Here is a 19895-nt window from a genome sequence, read left to right on the forward strand (position 1 = left end):
ATTCTCATGCCCTTCTTTTCGGCGGCCTCTGATTGGTGGAGAGCGAGAGCTGGCGTCTGTCCCTGGATGTTGGCTCTACGGGTGCATGCGTAGTCGAGGCATACCGGATGGCAGTGCAGGTTGGAAAGTGGCACTCCCAAGTTAAGCGGGAGGGTGATGTGTGTGCAGGGAGAGTGAGTTTTGCCAGTGGATGACAAGGAGGCTTGTAAGACAATCCTGTGCGTGTCATAGGAGAAGAAGGTTGGGCCCGTGAGCCACTTTCTCTCCTGCTGCTTCGGCGTCCATGTTGTCTGCCTTTATGGTCCTACACTTGGATTCATGCTGTTATTGCCGTCTTGTGGGCCTGGCAGGGTGCTCCAACCCATGAGGATGTGCGGGCTTGCTGGTGAAAGATGAGGACACAGAGACAGTGTGGGCTGCTAGTGCTTTTTCATCATCAAGGTGGGTTGTGGAACGAATCATCTGAGTTTCCATTATCCCCTAAGGGGAAAGTTGCTTTATATACGAGTGCTTTGGATTACGAGCATGCTTCTGGAACGAATTATGCTCTTAAATCAAGGTACCACTGTATCCAATTGGCCCAATTATGCATCAGTCCTCACTGACTACCATCTACTGCAGTGATTCCCAAACCTGGTCCTGGAGGCACTCTGGTCAGATTTTCTTTCTGTCTGTCTTGTCTTATCTATCTGTGTCTTTCTTACATATTGGGTTATGGGTCCCCCTTTATATCCTGCTTAATACAATTATCGCCATCAGTAAAGCATTTCCTCATGTATCTGAGCCTCCCTTTCTTCTGTTTGGTTTCATGATCATTTCAGTTTTCTTTTTCTAAGGAAGGGATTATCCTCTTGTACTTTTTTGAGGCCTACTTGATAACTATTCCTAGCTTTTTCTCCCTGTTCTTTCCTTCCCTCCTTTCAGAGAGCAGATAAATCAGGTTTTAAACTCGTACTAAAGAAATTCACAAATTTTAACAATTCTTGAAGTATCTTAGGAAGCAGTAACTTCATTGCAGAAACAATCCATGATGGAATCTGTCAGAATTTTGCACCCACTAATTGGGTTATGTTTGATTATATTGGAAGCAAACCTAAGTACAATAAGAGTCAATTTATGTTCTCATGTTCTTAATTTAAAGTAAACAAGCCTAGTAATTACCAGAAGTTTGGATTTTATATGTGCATAGGCATAAATAAGCCATTTGAATTTGTTTTCCTGATCTCTGTAACATATTGCTTGATTTATATATGGTGATCCCAGGCATAACTTGCAATCATTTTTTTTCCCTACTAAAATTTAAATGGAGGAAAATGGCTTTATAAGCTCTTTGCCCTTTTTTTTCTCACTTTCTGTTTCTCTGTGTGTAACTGTCTCCTGGGTCAATAGAGTAGCCAGTACCTCATGGTCTGTGTTCTGTCTGTGTTCTGTACAGAATGTGTGGGTGGTCAGAGAACAGCCAGGAGCTAAGCAATAATGAAATACAGATGTCCTTTATTTTTATGTGAAGCTTTTCTAAGGATGATAGCATTTCTTCTACAACCCCTTCCAGTATTTTTGATTTCCTGGATATATCATGTTAATTTCTAGCATTATTGTTCTCTTGTGCTGAACCCATTGAATGGAACAGGCTACCTGTGACCCTGAGACATTTGTGCACCATAAGAAACTTTTAAAGTGTCATCCGTTTTGTTTGAAAACAACATTATGAAATTTGGTGGTTAGTACTGTACTATTGTTTGTGCAGTCTGTGATTATTAATGTCTGTTCTAATCTGTCTTGGTGTAAGGCGGAATAGAAATAATAAACAATAAATCTTCAGCAATGGAGTGAAACTAACTGCATTAGTAATTTGTCCCTTTTTAATTGAAAAGTTGCATCCATTTCAATGGAAAAGGGCATAGGCCTATTTCATACAGAAGCACGGGGGTTAAGGGCAGAGTCGGCCCGTGAATATTAAAAAAACCGCAAATAATATTTGGGCCGATTCTGCCCCTAACCCCTCCTTCCCCCTTTGCTATTTTAAGCCCTGTAAGCCCCCCCCCCTTAAGCCTTACCTGGTGGTATAGCAGGTTTTCGGGGTGGGAGTGATCTTCCCACGCTCCTGCCCCGTGCAGATCGCTCATAGGAAATGGCTGCCTTGAGCTCCCGTCGTAGTCTTGAGAGACTACGGGAGCTCAAAGCAGCCATTTCCTATGAGCGATTTGCATGGGGCAGGAGCATGGGAAGATCGCTGCTGCCCCGAAATCTGCTAGACCACCAGGTGAGGCTTACGGGGGGGCTTACAGGGCTTAAAATAGCCTGAAAAATTAAAATGGTTTTTTTTTTTTTGTTTTAAAATTGCGAATAACCGAATCCGCAGATGCTGAAACCGCAGATTCGGAGGGGAAAGTGTATTAGAAGATCATTTTAGCTCTTTTCAGGCACTCAAGCTAGAGGAATAATAAAGCAAGTGGTTTTACTCGTTCTTAGACTGCTTGACTTCACAGTAGAAGACATTATTTTTAGCTATGAACAGATGGTACTTTTTTCAATGTTACTCATACAGGAAGATAAAGTTAATGCATTTGCCATGAAACTGGATTTGCTGTGTATAATAGCTCCTGTTCTTTTTTAACTATAATAGTGCCATCATATAGGAATATATAAAGAATTAAAAATTTATTAATACAGGTCTCCCTCCATATTCACAGATTTGGCATTCGTGACTTTGGTTATTTGCGGGTGTTCCATCGATATATTAAATGTGAATATTTTGCGGCCATAAATACTATACAGTATTTTAAAAAGTTACATTTTGTAAAAAGTAAGTTTGCTAAAGAAATGCGCAGAACACACTTTTTGTCTCCAAACGAAGCAGCTTAACACACGCAGTTTGATCTCGCAGTGATCATTTCATCTTGTGATATTAACAACTTTGTTCACGTTGAATTATGTGTAGTATGGCTACAAAGCGTAAGGCTCCTAGTGCTACAGAAAGTACTCACAAGAGGGAAAAAAAAGTGAAGATCTTACCAGAAAAGATTGAATTATTGGACATGCTTCATAGAGCGAAGTCAGCCTCCGCAGTATATGGCATTAATGAATCTACCGTTAGGTACATAAAGAAGGAAAACCCAATTGATGCAGCCATTGCTGTAGCTACACCAACGGGTATAAAAACGTTTCATGTTGTGCGAGATATCAATCTTTTTCATGCAACATTTATGTGGGTGCAGGACTGCTATAAGAGAATTCCTCTAGACCAGGGCTGGGCAACTCCGGTCTTCAAGGGCCGGAATCCAGTTGGGGTTTCAGGATTTCCACAATGAATATGCATGAGATCTATTTGTATGCACTACTTTCAATGCATATTCATTGGGGAAATCCTGAAAACCCAACTGGATTCCGGCCCTCGAGGACCGGAGATGCCCACCCCTGCTCTAGACTGTTGATAAGAAGAAAGGCAAAGTCTTTGCATGATAACCTGATGGAAAGCGAAGGGGAATCTTTGCAATCTGTGAACTTTTAAGCCAGTAAAGGGTGGTTTGATAGATTTTAGCACAGATATGGCCTACTTAATGTGAAGATGACAGGAGAAGCAGCATCTGCCGACCAAGAGGCAGCTAGAGAGTTCCCTATCACCTTAGAGCAGGGATCTCAAAGTCCCTCCTTGAGGGCCCCAATCCAGTCGGGTTTTCAGGATTTCCCCAATGCATATGCATTGAAAGCAGTGCATGCACATAGATCTCATGCATATTCATTGGGGAAATCCTGAAAACCCTACTGGATTGCGGCAATCAAGGAGGGACTTTGAGACCCCCTGCCTTAGAGGAAATTATTGAAGAGAAGGGTTATGAACATAAGCAGTCATTTAATGCCGATGAAACCACTCTATTTTGGATGAGAATGCCACAGAGGACTTTAATTAGCAAAGAGGATAAATGAGCACCAGGCTGCAAGGGATATACTAACCATGCTGCTTTGTGCAATGCAGCAAGCCATATGATAAAGCAGGGGTAGGGAACTCCGGTCCTCGAGCCGTATTCCAGTCGGGTTTTCAGGATTTCCCCAATGAATATGCATGAGATCTATTTGCATGCACTACTTTCAATGCATATTCATTGGGGAAATCCTGAAAACCCGACTGGAATACAGCTCTCGAGGACCGGAGTTCCCTATCCCTGTGATAAAGCCTACACTGATTTATAAAGCTGCTAACCTCTGGGCATTGAAGGGAAAAGTTCCAGCTGTTTGTTTACTGGACGCACAACAAGAAGGCTTGGACAATGAGAACGCTTATCCTCGAGTGGTTTAATCTGTGTTTTGTGCCTGAAGTAAGAAAATACCTTGCCGATAAGTGAAAGGAATTCAAGGTGCTGTTGGCATTGGACAATGCCCCTGAACACCCAGAACCACATGAGTTCAACACAGGGTGTTGAGGTCATCTACATGCCACCCAACAGAACATCTCTCTAGTTTCTCGACCAGGGGTAAAGACATTCAAGGCGAACTACACACGGTATTGCCACTGCAATGGAAGAAGACTGCAACATAGAGAACATCATGAACATAAGAATTGCCGCTGCTGGGTCAGACCAGTGGTCCATTGTGCCACTCCCGTGGCGGCCCTTAGGTTAAAGACCAGTGCCCTAACTGAGTCTAACCTTACCTGCTTACGTCCTGGTTCAGCAGGAACTTGTCTAACTTTGTCTTGAATCCCTGGGGGGTGTTTTCCCCTATAACAGCCTCCGGAAGAGCGTGCCAGTTTTCTACCTCTCTTGGGGTGAAGAAGAATGTCCTTACGTTTGTTAGGAATCTATCCCCTTTAGGGAGTGCCTTCTTGTTCATTATTGCCGATGCTGTCAGTGCCATTGAAAGAGCGATGAAAGCTGTCGAGCCAGAGACAGTGAACTTGTGCTGGAAGAATCTTTGGCCTGAATGTGTAAACAAGTTCACTGTCTTTACCACAGAGCCAGTCAAAGAAATTATGAATGACATTGTGGACTTGCCAAAGAAGGTGAGTGGGGAAGGCTTTCAAAATATGGATCTTATTTGACACCAGAGCTGACAAATTAACAGAAGATGACCTAATGGATCTGACTGTTCCTGAAGGAGAGGCAATACCAGATGAAGAGGATGGGGAAGAAGTGCCAGAAGGCAAGTTTTTACATTGGACAATATTGCAGAGAGTCTGTGTAGGTTCAAGGCTGTCGTGCTATTTTTATGACATTACCCCATTCATGGTATGTACCTTGAAAGTTTTTGGAGTTAGCAGAAGCAGCAATGTCTACATACATGAATATAAATAAATGAAGAAGAAGAACCAGAATGAAATCACAATATATTTCCAAAAGATACTGAGAATCCCTGCCTCCCCATTCACCTCTTCTACATCAGCCACCTATGCCAAAATTTAAGGAGTGGGAAATTCATGGTTATGAAGTCATAATTAGGAAGATTGGTAGTACAGCAGGAATGGATTTGTATAGACTAAATGAAACTTGAGATTTCTATCAGCTATCATATTTGTTTTCTTTCCAAATAGATGTGCCCTAAAATAAATAGGGAAATCGATCCATTAACACACTTTAAAACATTTTTATTAAAAGAAATCTGTGAAACAAACTGTCCTGATTTTCATACCTATTTCTTCAATCTGAAAATATCTCAAAACCATTTTATTTTCTCCCCACATCTCTTCTGAATGACACTTATGTTATTTCATAGTGGTTTTGATGTGGTAGTGTCTCATACATAGACTATAAGTGATTTGGAATGTGGATGCCAGGGTGTAAAAGTGTTTTGAGATCAAAACCCTGCAACTCTGAATGCTTTTTCCTGGTTCCTGTTTAAATGTGAGAGTTTGGATTTAGTGTTTAGGACTGTGAGATAGTGAATTAGTTGTAAGGGGTGTGTCCTGATGCATCAGTTCTGCTTGTGATAGTGCCCATCCAGTTAAACACCATGGCACTGACACACAAGCCAGTACTTCCAAGGAAGTTGCTTCCTACATCATGGTTCCTTTTAACTGCATCCCCTAATCAATTAACTAGTACAATCCACATAAAGTTTTGAAATTCTTTCCAGCCTTTTCCTCCCTCAATTTCAAACCTATCCCCCCTATCATTTTCAAAAATGCAAAGTACTTCCAATCTTCCCAACCTACCCCTTTAACCCTCTTGATAGTTGTGATTTCTGGGGTCTTGTCGGTGAGGGGGTAGGGTGGGTAGGAGTGTTTCGGATTTCCAAACTTTCCTGCCTTAGCTTAACATAGTAAATGAGGACAGATAAAGACGCTCATGGTCCATCCTGTCTTCCAGCAAGATGACAGAGCTGTGCCCCCACTCTGTATGATGCCTTAGCTACGTATGCATAAACACTAGAACCTAGGTACCTGCTAAAAACAACGGTCAGTCTTCAAAGTAGAGAAAATGTGATACCATGAATACCTTTGATAGTAATAACAATAAAATGTTCTCTATACCTTGATAAAGTTCTCCCTTTTTTGATATCAACAAAAGGAATGCAAAGAAGGAGCTTTATTAATTATTTATAGACAATTTCTATAGGCAAACAAAGCCAGTTCAAGGTGGCGAACAAAATTAAACCTCTATTTTATTACAAGAAAATGTACCATGGTAGCCACAACCCTGAGTACTCTGTAAATGCATTCCCGACTACAGCAATACAAACATAGTGCACCTGAAATCAGACCTGCTATCTTTTGAAGGGATGGGACACCCACGTACAAACAATTGTTCCCAGCCCTACCTTTTAATCCATTAAAAAGTACAGCCTCCTTACCCACCTCTTACTACCTGATCCATTTAACATTTGGAAATCCTGGATCCTTTTTCTTCCCAATATAAGTCTCCTCCGACTAAAACCTTCACCCTCTGGCTTTTTTGTTTTTTGTTTTTTTTTACATTGTAAAGTTACTGCTGGCCAGTTCACAGAATCCACTGTTCCTTTTATCTAAACTACAGGTGTCTTATTTGGCAACCTAACTCATATAAGTAGTATCAACAGTACCACTAGAGGCCTGTTGGGATGGAAAAACATGCAAAGATGCAAATGGAAGAAAAAGTAGCTGACAAGATAAAACAAGGGAGACAAGACCTTTTTTAGATATATTAGTGATAGGAAGAAGTGCAAAAGTGGCATTGTGAGACTCAAAAGTAAAGGGGAGGAATATGTAGATATATTCCATATATATATATAGAATATGAAGATGCATCTTAAAATCCCTGGTCATGACACGCAAGAGATTCTACCAAAAAAATCCAGCCTACATAGCATCCAAGCTACGCCTATACACCCCTAACCGCCCCCTCCGCTCCAAAGCAGAACAAAGACTCAGCATTCCCACAGGGAGATCCCACCAAATGAGCACAAAAGATCCTACAGCCATTTCCTACCTCAGCTATGGAACAGACTACCCACACAGATCAGGTCGCTAGACTCACTAATGACCTTCCGCAGAGCAGTAAAGACCTTCTTCCGCCAATCGGGCCATTAAAAACTGCCTCCTCAATATACTTCTCCTAGTACTCTTCGCTATGACCAGTCTGGTCTCTAGAATAAGCTCTATTATTGTCTACTGTAACCTATATGTTGTCATGACTAGTCTGTTTTCAAACGATTGTGAATGTCTACTTGTAATCCGCTCTGAGCTTCTGGGAGAACGAGATAGAAATCAAAATAAATAAATAAAAATGCAGAAGCTGATAAAGAAAAGGCCGAATTTCTTTTTTTTTTTATTATTTATTTATTTATTTATATTCTTTTACAAGTTGAATAAATAATAGTTGAAAGGAAATACATCAATTTAAGAAGAAAACCAAAAATAAAATTATAAAATAATTCCACACTAGTAACCATGATTAAAGTCCACATTAAGGAGAGAGAGAATCAAGCAAATTCCAAGGGAAGTTGGACTTCAAGAAATAACTAAATTAATCAAATTACAGAGTACAGCTGGAGTCAATTATTAGCCTGGTTAGGAGATTCCATGGAAGTCTCTTGTAGTTGCTTTACCCTCAAGAAAAAATTGTAATTGATAAGGTTCATAAAAGATATCTATTATTCTGATATATAATGCAACATTTACAGGGGAAACGTAACTGAAAGGTTGCTCCCAAATTCAAAGTTAACTGACGATAAGTCAGAAATTTCTTACGTCTGCCTTGCGTCCATTTCGATACATCAGGAAATATTGAAATCTTGAATCCATGAAATTCCACATTATCAGTCCTATAAAATAGACGAAGAATTGCTTCCTTATCTTGAAGAAAAACAAAAGTTACCAGCAAAGTGGCTCTAACTGAAATTTCCTCTTGGGATGTCTCTAGCATGCCAGTGAGATCCAATTCTCCTGGTGATGTTCCTCCTTTTTCTTCATGCACTTTTGGAAGATTAAGGTAATATAACCTTTGTAACGGTGGCATGTTATTTTCTGGAAATTTCAAAACTGATTTCAAAAAGGAATAAAATAAATCTCTAGATGATTGAAACTTGGAGACAGGAAAATTTAAGAGTCTCAAATTCAGATTCCTATTTGCATTCTCCAAATTTTCTATTTTCCTAGTAAGCAAAACTTTTTCCTTCAATTGTAAATTAGTAGATACTTTAACTTCTGCCACAATTTTTTCTAATTTGTCCATTCTAATAGACTGGCGTTGGAATTTCTCATCAAGGGTTTTAATTTGAGTATTAGAGTTTTGAACTGAGGAAACAAACTGGGAGCATACCTTATGCAAAGATTCCAAGGCACTCCAGATCGCTTCCATATCAATCACCGATGGTCTGATCAGAGGAGCTGGGAGAGATATTCTTGGAGGCTCCACACAAGAATCCGCCTCTCCAATCCCTGCTTCACTCTGAATTTCACGTCCTCCGGGTTCAGATGCTGGCTGTAAGAAAGTCACCAAGCTATGAATCTCATCCGGGGTCAAAGGCGAAACCTGCAGCGCTGACGGAGACATCAACTCCGGCACTTCCTGGGCTGCTGTAGGCGTCCCCGACGTCGTCCCGGGGCGCAGAGGAACTCCAGGTCCCAGCGGGCTGACCAAGACTTTGCCCTCCAAGACCGAGGTCAGCGGAAACACCCTGTCCAGCTGAAACAGCAAAAGCTGTTATTGCTGTTTGCTGCGTTAAAAAGGTGGAAGAGGAGTCAGGAAGAACACTCCTCTGCTTACCCCTGTGTTTGGGCATGTTACAGAGGGGAAAAAAAGGGTAAGTTCCCAATAGAAATTGAAAAGGTTGCCAACAAAATGCAGGAGACATCCGACAGCGCGACTCACTCCGTCGCCATCTTGATTCTGTCTCTCCAAGGCCGAATTTCTTAACAAATATTTCTGTTCTGTGTTCACGACTGAAGCGCCGGGAGACAAACGTGAATAGGGATGGAGGAGTAATAGACCCTGATCGATTTTCAAAGGGTTGTGTTCATGAGCTAGCTAAAATAAAGGTCGACAAAGCAATGGGGCTGGATGGTGTACATCCGAGGGTGCTGAAGGAACTTAGGGAAGTTCTGGTAGCTCTCCTGACTGACCTTTTCAATGAGTCTCTAGAGTCGGGAGTGGTACCGGAGGACTGGAGAAGGGAGGATGTGGTCCCTCTCCACAAAAGTGGAAGTAAAGAAGAAGTAGGGAATTGCACGCCGGTAAGTCTGACTTCTGTGGTAAGCAAATTATTGGAAACACTTTTAAAACGGAGAATGGTCAAGTTTCTGGAATCCTGTGGATTACAGAACCAGAGGCAACATGGATTCACTAGTTTGGGGTTGATACTCAAAAGTTGTCGTTAATAGCATGTGCATTTATAGCTGCAGTTGAACTTACCGAATGAGGAGTAGTGATTTATTGCTCAGGGCTATCACATGCAAATGAGATACATGAAAAGTCCACATGAATTTCGGTAGGGAAGGCACCTGACACATGTACAGCACGGGAGGCAGGGTGTGTGTAAATGAGTACAGCAGATGTGCTTCATGACACAGGGGGAAAAAAGGCGGAAATAAATAAAATATGAAACAAGACAAAATGAAAACAGAATGACACGGGGACTGAATTTGTCTCTGTTCCCGTGGATAACCGCAGGAAACCATTCTGTGTCATTCTTTAGTGTCTGTCTCAACCTTAGTCCTTCTACACCAGTGTTCTTCAATGCAAGGCTTGAGGGTCAGTGGCTGTACCCATTCATACTCTGATTCTTCCCCCTCTTTTGTAAAGAATGAAACGGATGATTTCCCGCAGCTAACCATGGGGAGGGGGCCAAATTCTGTCCCTGACTTGAATCTGACTTGAAAATTAGGAACAACTGCTCTTTGGACTTTGCCATAAAGATGTGTGTCATATGCACATGTTCAGATGAAACACACATGCATATGATACATGCACATGGAAAGTGCAGATACTATTAAAAAATGCAGACCTTTTCATATGCAATGCCACTTTGGACCTGCCAGAAAAATATTTATTTATTTATTTGGATTTTTATCCTGTCCTCCCAGTAGCTCAGAACGGTCTACAAATGAACATACACAGTGGAGAGTAACTAGACATATAAGTAATACAACAGGTTTAGTGGTTGGACTTATAGAATGTGGAGAGAATTAAATACAGGGAGAATACAGCAGAATGAGAGAAGGGGGAAATACAGTAGTTTAGTTTAAGGAAAGTTATATGTGTTTAGGTACAATTTGTCAGTGGAGAGAGTAAGAGAGGATTATACTGGAGTTTGGGGAGGTGATAGGAGAGAGGAGGGGTGGGGTGTAAGGGGGGGAGAAGACAGAGGAGATCTTTAGTTGAAGAGGAGGGTCTTTACCGATTTGCGGAATGTTAATAATGAGTTCTGTTGTCTGAGTTGGGGGGGGAGTTGGTTCCAGAGGTGTGGAATGAAGTGGCTGTAGGATCGTTTGTGGGCAGTTTCTGTGAGCAGGGATCTTCCGGGGGGGGGGGTGCATAGGCGTATCTCTGACTTTGAGCGGAGGGTGCGAGTGGGGTTGTAGATGGGAAGCTTGGATTTTATGTAGGAGGGGGTGGTGGAATAGATTCTCTTGTGGGCAATTGCCAGGGCTTTGAAAGTACAGCGTTGGCTAATTGGGAGCCAGTGTTCAGCATGGAGTGCCGGGGAGATGGAATCGTGGTAGTTGAGGTTGTGTAGGAGGCGGATGGCTGCATTTTGGACCCGTTGGAGGCGTTTGATATTTGATATGAATGTTACAGGTAGGCGATCCCTTCTGTGAGTGCACTGGATGCTCATTTTAATACATTTGCTTTGAGTTTTCAGCAACTGCTTTTGTAAATGGCAGAAGCAATGCTGAAACCCTTTATTTATTTATTCATTCATTTTCTATACTGTTCTCCCAAGGGAGCTCAGAAGTTTTATATGAATTTATTCAGGTACTCATGCATTTTTCCCTGTCCCTGTGGGCTCACAATCTATCTAATATACCTGGGGCAGTGGAGGGTCACAAGGAGCAGCGTGGGATTTGAACCCCCACACCCTCAGGGTGCTGAGGCTGTAGCTTTAACCACTGCGCCACACTCTCCAAGTACACCAAACCAGCGGAAACTTGTCCAAAAGGAACGTTACAAGCCTGGTAAGGTTTGAGGATCAGCCCCTTTGTCTCTTCAAAGAAAAGATTATTGACGTTACTTCAGTTCTGTGCGTCATCACCTGCAGTGCACTCTGGGAAGCGGAGATGCTTATTTGCAATCACGTTAGAATATATCCTGTTAAGAAATATAATTAGTTGTTTCTAGGGGATTTCAAATTAGAACAATTAGAGAGAACAGTTGTTCTGCCTTTTTATTTATAGAAGCATCGTATCTTATCAGTCACTGAAGTGTTTAGGATGTTGCAGGAATATCCTGCTGAAAAACAGGAAGCCTGGTGATTTCATTTGATTTTACCTTGCTTTGATTGGCAGAACAAGGTGTTTTCTGTTAAAAAAGCCTGCCTAGGAATCTACGGCTTTGTTTACTGTTCTTTCCTAAACCTGCTGCTACTCTATTTCTGCAAGACTTATTTGGAATTGAATTAGCACATCAGATGTTCTGTTTAGGTACTGAGTAGGTGGTGGTGTTTGGTCAACCTTTTGTTTGAGAAATTAGTATTGCTATTTTTACTGGTGATTGTTCTGTGTTGGAGGTGGGGTGTACTTTATTCCATCCCTGGTGATTATATTTTATAAAAATCAGGGCTCTCTGCCAGCTAAATTTTAGGATTCCCAATCAAACTACTGGGTAAAAATTTTAACAATAAGTCCCCGAAGTGTATAATCACTCAACTAACAAAAGAGAGGCACTGTGGAAAATATAGAACCTTAGAACCGAGGTGGTGCTCAGAACCATGAAATGGTAAGAAAATCACGATTTGGGGACACTCCCCTGTAAGTGTTTTCAGTCATCTATCATTGCACCATCTTCATTCTCAAAATAACTTAGTGTTCATTTCCGTATTAAAAGATATGATCTTCAATTGATTGAACTACTAATTTGTCTTGTGAAAGAACTTTAACTTAGCTCCAGCGGGTCCTGACGCGTTTCACCAGTGGCTTCCTCAAAGAACCCCCACTGGCTGGCTGTAATCAATGAGTAAAACTTCTTCCTTACTCTTCACCCATAACTACATACAGTTATGGGTGAAGAGTACTATAGTTCCACAGTTCCTCTCTTTTGTTAGTTGAGCTAAATTTTAGGGTCACATTCTATTCACAGGGGCTGATGCAGAAACTACATGGCTTCTACCATGAGCCTTTCGCTAAACATTGCCCATAAGATGCAGTATTCAATAAGCATGCAAATTACTACTGCCTCAATCTACAGTACATTAAAAATAAAAAGTCTTAACCTGTCAGTGCCTGAATGATGATTGGCTCAGACACTAACAAGTAGGGTGATTGGGGGGGGGGGGGAAAGCACAAACCACAATCATAGTTTTGCCATTACCCTTTTGCCCCAGTTTACCCAAATAAGACATCCCCAGTTCCCTGATCTGACCTGACCCTTCTTCCCCCCTGACTGACTTAAGAAATTCAGGGGAAAGGGAGGGTCAGGGGTACACTAGACACTAGGGCATATTTATTTTTAGCAAGTCAGGGGGAGGCATATAAACAGGAGGAGGGGTTTCAGAAGGAAGAGGGAGATCAGGGTCACTGCAGACTGCAAAGGCTCTCTACACCGCTTCCAAATTGGTGGTAGATTTCGGGTGTTGTGCTCCTGTGGTAGACTTCAGTTCAGAGCTTTGCATTGCTTCAGGGTAATTAATAGACTCTCTTTCATGCATTTTAATATGCTGTGCACTGATATCTACCATGGAAGTAACTTTCCATGCTGAAACCCATTTTACATACAGCGGTCATGTACCTGGGGGCTTTGATCATCCTGCCCCAATGATTCTAATTTAAAGCTATCTTCAGTAGGTTAGCCAGTCTGCTGCTGAAGACATTTCTTCCCTTCTTTGATAGATGAACACCATCCCTGCTCAGCAGACTTTGAAAATCATCCCATGGTCCAGGAAGCCAAAACACTCTTCGACAACACCACACAGCCACACATTCATCTCCAGGATACAAGCTTCTCTGCCCAGGCCTTTACTCTCAACAAGGAGGATCGACGAGTATACCACTAGTGCATCTGACTTCTTCACCTTCTCTTCCAGAGCCACAGTCACTTTTTATACTTTTGGAGGGGTACCTTGCAGTACTGTTAGTGTCAACATGGATGAGCAGCATTGGATAATAGTCATTAGACTTGATGAGTCTTGGCAAACTCTCCATAACATCTTGGATTTTGACACCAGGCAGACAGCACACCTCCCAGGACATCATGTCTGGTCTGCAGATGGATGCCTCTGTACCCCTTAGAAGGGAATCACCAAACACCACTACCTTATACCTCCTAGTGGTCATGGATCTAGCAACTTTGGGGATTTCGAGCTTTGGTCGTTCCTTTCCTTGGAATGCTCTCATCTCCTCTACTTTCAGGGCTGTATCCAGGGACAGGTGAATTCACAGTATCGATCCTCCTGTAATCTGAGTCCAGCTGTCCTCCCTCAACATGGCCTCTTCTTCCCCACTGCTGGAAACCTTTTATGCCTCATGAAGTATTTCATCAATGTACCTCTCATTCTCATGGATTCGTCTCAATTTTGCCACCTCCTTTCTCAGAGCTAGATGCATTAAAAATGGTTGTTAAGACCGCGTGGGTCACTGTGGGCTGGTTTTTTAGGGGTTTTTTATGGCTGATTTCTAAACGGCGATCGATGTTAAAATGGCTTCCCATGCAAATGAGTTTTGTGGATGAAGGTTGTAATCCCATCCGATCAGTCATTTAAGAAACCAGTTCTCGCATATGCGCAGAGCCAGTTTTGGGAAGCCCGAACAGCTGAGTGGCAGGGGAAGCACCAAAGCAGCCTCCTGCCATTCAGTTGTTTGGGGCTTTTATCTTTTTTAATGGCACAAATAGTAACATAGTAGATGACGGCAGATAAAGACTCGAATGGTCCATCTAGTCTGCCCAACCTGAAGCCCTCCCCAGCCCAAGATGTTGTATGTGTGTTACACACTCACAATATCTGCCCCATAAAAAAAGGCAAATTGAGCCGCCAGACCCCCGACGACCCCTGAAAGAAAAATAGAGAGCCAGGAGGATACCCATTCCCTCTTGACGCCACAAAATGCCCTGCCAAACTGACCCCCCTGCTGCCAGGTCTTCCCCTCCCTCTCCTTAGAAAAAAATTTGCAGAAAGGATGCCCACACTCTCCTGCTGCTGCTGTGAACCCTCCCCCCACCAAACCTACCCCCTTCCAGGATCCCCCCCTCCCCCACCCCACTCCCTGGTCTTAAAAAAAAATCAGCAGGAGGGATGCCTCTACCCCCTGACTCCCCCAGACCACCCCCATACCTCTGAGTAAAGATGACAGAAGAAGGGATGCCCAGTCTCTCCTGCCTGCAGGCCTGCCACTTCAAAATGGTGGGCTTTCCCCTTTCTGGTGCATCCTGGGATGCACTGGGAGGGACCTAAGGTCCTGATTGGCTCAGATGCCTAAGCCCCTTCCCAGGGAAGGGGCCTTAGGTGTCTGAGCCAATCAGGGCCTTAAGCTCCTTCCAGTGTATCCCAGGTTAATTCTTGAATTCTTGAAATAAGCTTTCATTGCAGAAGCCTTATATTTCCTGTAAGCAAATGTAATATGAGTGGATGTAGAAAAGAAATTATCTTGGGAATTCTTAGAACAAAGCATGCTGAAACTAGAATATATATTTCTTCCTTACCCTGGATCTCAACCCAACATTTCTTTGGATAAAAATCATGATAAATATTTAAGACCTATTTAAAGTACTTTTTAAGGAGAATTTCAGGTGCCAGCAAACGTGTAGAAGGAAAATTTCAAAACTACACATTTCTTGCTCTACATGCATTTTAAATCATCTCTAACTTAAAATGTAAAATGAGTCATTAATAGCAAAGGCAGAAGCAACTTGTAGAGAGGAAATCTGTGGTTTCAATTTTGATAAATACTTATCCAGTGCAGTAAAATTTATATTTATGTTTGAAAATTGAATTGAGATACAAACTGTATATAATACAATGTCAGCATAATACTTATGAAACACATCAGAACCATCAAATAACATAGATATAGCACTAATGCTTTTTTTTTTTACAATACAGCTTATCTTATATGTAGGCTTATCACATTGAATCCTCGTAGATCAGAGGTCTAGGCGAGTCACAAATAGCATAAGTGTTACATAAAACTTATATACATACAATTACATGGTAAAAGAACAGATTACAACTTAAACAGATGATGACATAAGCTAGCATTTTCATTTTAGTTTGATACATTGTAAACTGCTTAGGTCAGTAAAATGCAGTCTGTATATCAAATCTTAAATAAACATAAACAAAGTTTTTCTAGTAGTAATTTACAGTTAACATTTTTCTAAATAGTGGATGTCGGTGCACAGATTCTGTGTCAGAATAGATGCTCACTGCATGTCAACAGGTACCCAGTTACAGAATTGCCCCAATAATGCATTTATTGACAGGATTACTTGTAAATTAAATGATGCTTTGTAGATGTACAGGCAGTCCCCAGGTTAAGAACGAGTTCCGTTTTTTTAAAACTGTTCTTAAGTTGAATTTGTATGTAACTCGAATCCTGTACAGTACAGTCTATAAAAACATTAAAGAACAAGTCCTCAAAATAAAGTACTGTAGTTTAAATGGAAAGAAAAGACATTTACACTTATTTTTGTTGTTCATTAGTCCCACTGTTCCCTCTGCACCACAAATCCAACATTTCTCCCTCTCATCTCTCTCTTCCCCATGAATCTGTACCTTTATGCCTCTCCTACCACCATGACCAATAGTTTTCAACCTTCCCATGCCCAACAATTAATCTCTTTCTTCATTTCCCCATGTGTACCATCTCTCTTTCCCTCTCACTCAGACACTCATGCCCAACAATTCTCCCTTTCTACTCACTCCCCACCTCAGCATTTCTTTCCCTCACTTCCTCCATTCTTTCATCCTATGTCACAAGCTCATGCTCCCCTCCCTTGCTCCATTCTATGGCTCCATCCTATGTCTCAAGTTCATGCTCCCCTCCCTCGCTCCATTCTATGGCTCCATCATATGTCTCAAGTTCATGCTCCCCTCCCTCGCTCCATTCCATGGCTCCATCATATGTCTCAAGTTCATGCTCCCCTCCCTCGCTCCATTCTATGGTTCCACCCTATGTCTCAAGTTCATGCTCCCCTCTCTCGCTCCATTCTATGGCTCCATCCTTTGTCTCAAGTTCATGCTTCCCTTCCTCACTTCCATCCTATGTCTCACCAACGACCTGTACAGGGGCATCAAAACCTTCTTCCTTCTACTGGCTGCGCCTCTCTTTATACAGCCCAGCATCCTTCATTCTGGTCTGGCCTTTTCTTGCTCAGGGGGGCATAAGGTCACAGCTTTGCTGGAGGTAGGGGGCAGGAACTTCATTGCAGACCTGTGGTGGTATCCCTGAGCTACAGGGTTATGCACTCATCGAGCGATGAGTGATATCGGGTCTTAAAGCTGATTGAGCAATATCTTGAGGGTCAGGTGACCCAAAATGGTTTGGATGTCCATGCCAACCTCAGGTCCTAGCTGTCAGGGCAGGTCCTGGGGGAGCAGATCAAAATGCAATGTGTGGTTTATTGTTGTAGCTCAGCGGGAGAGGGGTGGGTGGGTTAAGTGTTGGTAAATTATGTAGTGGTGTTTCTGCTCAATAATGATTTTATACCCACCGAGAATGTGCCTGTCTGGTCAATAATTAAGTCTGACATCAAATGAGTATTACAAAGGGGTAAATTGGGGGTGGGGGGATGTGGCAGCAGGGCCAATCCAGATCTAGCTGTTAAGGTTCCTCTATGATGTGTAATGAGCAATGTGGCTTACAGGGAAGGATTCATGATAAATATACCCAAAGGCTCTTATTCCTTGTTAATGTATTTACATAGGCTTGGTCTGTGTCTGCGTATGTTGCAGATCAATTTTAAAACCAGTGGGTTTTTTTTTAGTGATTTTTAGCAATTTCATATGGGCTTAAATGAAAGACCTTCCCCTCCCTGGTACATCCAGGGATGTGCGGGGGAGGGACCTAGGGCTCTGATAGGCCCAGACGCCTAAGACTTCTCTCATAGGAGGGGCCTTAAGCAACCTGGGCCAATCAGAGCTCTAGGCCCCTCCCTACCGCATCCCAGAATGCACCAGGGAGAGGAATGCACACCATTTTGAAGAGATGGGCCTGCTGGCCAGAAGGGGTAGGCATCCCTCTGGCCAGCCTTCGTAAACAAGATAAGGGGGTCAGGGGGGTCATCGGAGTCACGGGGGGGGGGATGTTGGGGGCATGACGGTGGCGGTGGGAGGGAGTAGGCATCTCTCCCATTGCCGGAAGTGTGTCGGGGGGATTGCTTGGTGGTGGGAGGGAATGGACATCTCTCCTGCTGCTGGGGGGGAGGGGAAGTTGCATGGCAGCAGGATGGAGTGGCATATCTTCTGCTGCCAGGGGGGGAGGGGTTGGAGGTCATTGGGAGCTTGAGGGAATGGGTATCTCTTCTGTTGTCGGGGAGGGGTTTGCTTGACATCAGCGGTGCAAGGGAATGGGCATGCATCCCACCTGCCGATCTTCATGGGAGGGGGGGTTGTATGTGTGTGTGTGTTTATTCTGTGCCTGTGCTGATCCTCTGCAAACCTCATCTGCATGCATGGTTTTTAAGTTCAATATTCTTTATTCAGTTTTTATAACTTACAAAAATCCATTGACCTGATCCAGTAATATGTGGATTTACAGATATACAAGGTCAATAAATAATAAAGTATAAAAATAGAAAAAAACCTGTAACAAATAACCTAGACAGCCATGAGTGTTGCAGAACGATGTTGCAATGGATGCCAAGGTATCATAAGTCACACTTGTATATTACTAAGAGACACATGATAGATAAGACATAGTACATAAGCCATGATGGTATGCATGGTTTTTAAAGAATGACTTACCTTTTTGAAATCATTACAGTAGTTTCCGTGACAGCTGCCCATTGGATTTTACCGCAAACATTTGAGAATCTTCCCCTTAGTCACTTAACTGCTGGCACTTTTCAACAGGAAAGGTAATAGATAGTGAAAACTTGCTCAAACAGTAAATTTTTATTTTTCAAAAAATTCTGATCATTCATCTCCAAGATGAATCTCCAGTGGAAACCAATTCCAGAGTGAATAAAAGCCTCATCTATCTCTCCCCTCTAATGACCTCCTCCTCCTTTGCATCCCTCTATCTGCTTTCCGTCATCTTTTCCCTCTAATAAACTCTTCCCTCGTCACTCCCATTGTCTGTTTTCCACCTTCTTTACTCCCTCATGCCCCCTAATGGACAGCAGGAGGTGACTCTCTTTACCTCCTACCAGGTCAGCCAAATGCATGAACGCATGCATGGAAAAGTTCACTTATTACTCATATTTAACCTTGAAGTCAGTGGTATAAAAATTGATTTTTAATAAGTTACAGTTTGTATTTAACTATTACTTAGTAAGCCTAAAAACTGGCTTCCAAGTTAGTTTTAAAATATTTCCCATCTTCAACTGGCAGAGAAAATTAGTTCAAGTGCATTGCAGAAAAGTTACTGTTAACAGAGACTGTCCCATAATAGTATTCTCTGATTTTGGAAAGAATTCAAGGAAGTTAATGAGTTAACATAAAGAAGTTTCTTTGCCTTACGGATGTTATAACAGAAATGTGGGTAGGCACAAACAGATAAAGGATATATCTGCATGCATGTGTTTTTCAGATTAGCAGAGAAAATAGAAAACAGAAAGTTTGCATCTCTCACATGTGCATGTGGAAAACAATGGGTGGTTTTAACTTACACTAGAGTCGGTCACTAGCTTACATGTCAAACAAAACATTCCCACTAATAAAGATCATTCCCTTTTTCATGACATTCTGCATGTTTTTGAACAAGCTAGAGGTCTTCTGTACAAAATGAAATCCTATAACATGGATAGTAGATGAACATTTGCATGATTTGGCTTTGTAATTAAGGTTCTGAAGACAAATATCCTTATGAAACACCTCCTACACTTTCTAGAATGTGAGTGAGCAAACAAGCCAGTCGCCAAACAAAGCAGATGACAGTTTCAGTGCAGATATCCACAGTGGACATTAGTGCTGCCCGATTCATGATTTTGAATTGATTCACAATTCACTTTGTGTGCATTGATTCGATTTTTGTAAAAAAACAAATTGGCCTCCCAATCCAGTGACTGACCCTCCCCCTTTGCCCCTAAAGCAGGAGCAGCAGCAGCAGCGTTGCCTCTTGCTGTCCAGCCACTGTCGCTCCTGTTTTAGAGGGGGAGGGTCTGTCGGGAAAT

General features: G+C 42.2%; 1 protein-coding gene across 3 annotated transcripts in view; it reads left to right on the plus strand.

Annotated features, from left to right (window-relative positions):
- ARHGAP6 (Rho GTPase activating protein 6) overlaps window positions 1-19895 on the plus strand; it is an 825592-nt gene that overhangs the window by 505374 nt on the left and 300323 nt on the right. Inside the window, exon 1 of one of the 3 annotated variants that reach the window (XM_033947960.1) lies at window positions 13462-13993. The exons of the other annotated variants lie outside the window; for them this stretch is intronic. The gene's annotated coding sequence lies outside the window, so the exon portion shown is untranslated. Of the gene's footprint in view, window positions 1-13461; window positions 13994-19895 lie in introns of those variants that run through there. 3 annotated transcript variants of the gene reach the window in all.

The sequence above is a fragment of the Geotrypetes seraphini genome, chromosome 6 (assembly GCF_902459505.1).
Source record: "Geotrypetes seraphini chromosome 6, aGeoSer1.1, whole genome shotgun sequence".
Classification (NCBI taxonomy): Eukaryota; Metazoa; Chordata; class Amphibia; order Gymnophiona; family Dermophiidae; genus Geotrypetes; species Geotrypetes seraphini.